A 3,080-nucleotide genomic window follows, 5' to 3' on the forward strand; every position below is an offset into this window, starting at 1 on the left:
GGGGTTGGGGACAGGAGACATGGGGTTGGGGACATGGGACATGGGCTGGGGACATGGGACAAAGGTTTGGGGATACAGGACACAGGGTTGAGGACATGGGACACGGGACATGGGGTTGGGGATACAGGACACGGGGTTGGGGACATGGGACACGGGGTTGGGGTCAAGGGATATGGGGTTGGGGACATGGGACATGGGGTTGGGGACATGGGACACGGGCTGGGGACATGGGACATGGGGTTGGGGACATGGGACACAGGGTTGGGGACATCAGACACAGGCTGGGATGCAGGACACAGGCTGGGGACAGGGGACATGGGGTTGGGGATACAGGACACGGGGTTGGGGACATGGGACACGGGGTTGGGGTCAAGGGATATGGGACTGGGGACATGGGACATGGGGTTGGGGACATAGGACACGGGGTTGGGGACACGGGACACGGGCTGGGGACATGGGACATGGGGTTGGGGTCAAGGGATATGGGACTGGGGACATGGGACATGGGGTTGGGGACATAGGACACGGGGTTGGGGACATGGGACATGGGGTTGGGGACATGGGACACGGGCTGGGGACATGGGACATGGGGTTGGGGACATGGGACACAGGGTTGGGGACATCAGACACAGGCTGGGATGCAGGACACAGGCTGGGGACAGGGGACATGGGGTTGGGGACATGGGACACGGGCTGGGGACATGGGGTTGGGGACACGGGACACAGGGTTGGGGACATCAGACACAGGCTGGGATGCAGGACACAGGCTGGGGACAGGGGATATGGGGTTGGGGACATGGGACATGGGCTGGGGACATGGGACACGGGGTTGGGGACACGGGACACGGGCTGGGGACATGGGACACAGGGTTGGGGACATCAGACACAGGCTGGGATGCAGGACACAGGCTGGGGACAGGGGATATGGGGTTGGGGACATGGGACATGGGCTGGGGACATGGGACACGGGGTTGGGGACACGGGACACGGGCTGGGGACATGGGACACAGGGTTGGGGACATCAGACACAGGCTGGGATGCAGGACACAGGCTGGGGACAGGGGATATGGGGTTGGGGACATGGGACATGGGCTGGGGACATGGGACACGGGGTTGGGGACACGGGACACGGGCTGGGGACATGGGACACAGGGTTGGGGACATCAGACACAGGCTGGGATGCAGGACACAGGCTGGGGACAGGGGATATGGGGTTGGGGACATGGGACATGGGCTGGGGACATGGGACACGGGGTTGGGGACACGGGACACGGGCTGGGGACATGGGACATGGGGTTGGGGACATGGGACATGGGCTGGGGACATGGGACAAAGGTTTGGGGATACAGGACACAGGGTTGAGGACATGGGACACGGGACATGGGGTTGGGGGTACAGGACACGGGGTTGGGGACATGGGACATGGGGTTGGGGTCAAGGGACATGGGACTGGGGACATGGGCTGGGGACAGGGGACACGGGGTTGGGGACAGAAGACATGGGTTGGGGACAGGAGACATGGGGTTGGAGACATGGGACATGGGCTGGGGACATAGGACAAAGGTTTGGGGATACAGGACACAGGGTTGGCGACATGAGACATGGGGTTGGGGATATGGGACATGGGGTTGGGGACAAAGGGACACAGGCTGGGGACATGGGATATGGGGTTCGGGGTACAGGACACGGGGTTGGGGACAGGAGACATGGGGTTGGGGACATGGGACATGGGGTTGGGAACATGGGACAAAGGTTTGGGGATACAGGACACAGGGTTGGGGACACGGGACACGGGGCTGGGGACATGGGACACAGGGTTGGGGACAAGGGACATGGGGTTGGGGACATGGGACACGAGGTTGGGGACATGGGACATGGGGTTGGGGTCAAGGGACATGGGACTGGAGACATGGGACATGGGGTTGGGGACATGGGACAAAGGTTTGGGGATACAGGACACAGGGTTGGGGACATGGGACATGGGGTTGGGGACATGGGACAAAGGTTTGGGGATACAGGACACAGGGTTGGGGACATGGGACACGGGGCTGGGGACATGGGACACGGGGTTGGGGACAAGGGGCACAGGGTTGGGGTCAAGGGGCATGGGATTGGGGACATGGGACACGGGGTTGGGGACATGGGACACGGGGTTGGGGACAAGGGGCACAGGGTTGGGGTCAAGGGGCATGGGATTGGGGACATGGGACACGGGGTTGGGGTCATGGGACACCAGCTGGGGACATGGGACATGGGGTTGGGGACACGGGACACGGGCTGGGGACAGGAGACATGGGGTTGGGGTCATGGGACAAAGGTTTGGGGATACAGGACACGGGGTTGGGGACATGGGACACGGGGCTGGGGACAAGGGACATGGGCTGGGGATACAGGACACAGGCTGGGGACATGGGACACGGGACATGGGGTTGAGGGTACAGGACACAGTGTTGGGGACACAGGGTTGGGGTAAAGGGACATGGGGTTGGGAACAGGTGACATGGGATTGGGGATATGGGACACAAGCTGGGGACATGGGACATGGGGCTGGGGACATGGGACACGGGGTTGAGGATACAGGAGAAAGGGTTGGGGACATGGGGCTGGGGACACAGGATTGGGGATACAGGGCACAGGGTTGGGGACATGACACAGGGTTGGGGACATGGGACACAGAGTTGGAGACATGGGACACAGGGCTGGGGACATGGGACATGGGATTGGGGATACTGGACAAAACAGACACATGGCCAGGGACATGGGACACATGTTTTGAGGACACAGGACACAAGGCTGAGGACACAGGGCTGGGGAGATGGAACACTGTCCCGGGGACATGGGACACAGGCTGGGGACACCAGACACAGCACTGGGGATACAGGACACAGGGCTGGGGGCTCCAGGAAAGCTGGGGAGGGGCTTGGGACAAGGGCAGGAGGGATGGGATGAGGGGGGATGGATTAAAACTGGATGAGGGGAGACTGAGGTTGGACATGAGGAGGAAATTCTTGGCTGTGAGGGTGGTGAGAGCCTGGCCCAGGCTGCCCAGGGTGGTTGTGAATGTCCCATCCCCGGCAGGG

This window comes from Chaetura pelagica, unplaced genomic scaffold (assembly GCF_000747805.2).
Source record: "Chaetura pelagica isolate M959 unplaced genomic scaffold, ChaPel_1.0 scaffold1366, whole genome shotgun sequence".
In the NCBI taxonomy this organism is placed as follows: Eukaryota; Metazoa; Chordata; class Aves; order Apodiformes; family Apodidae; genus Chaetura; species Chaetura pelagica.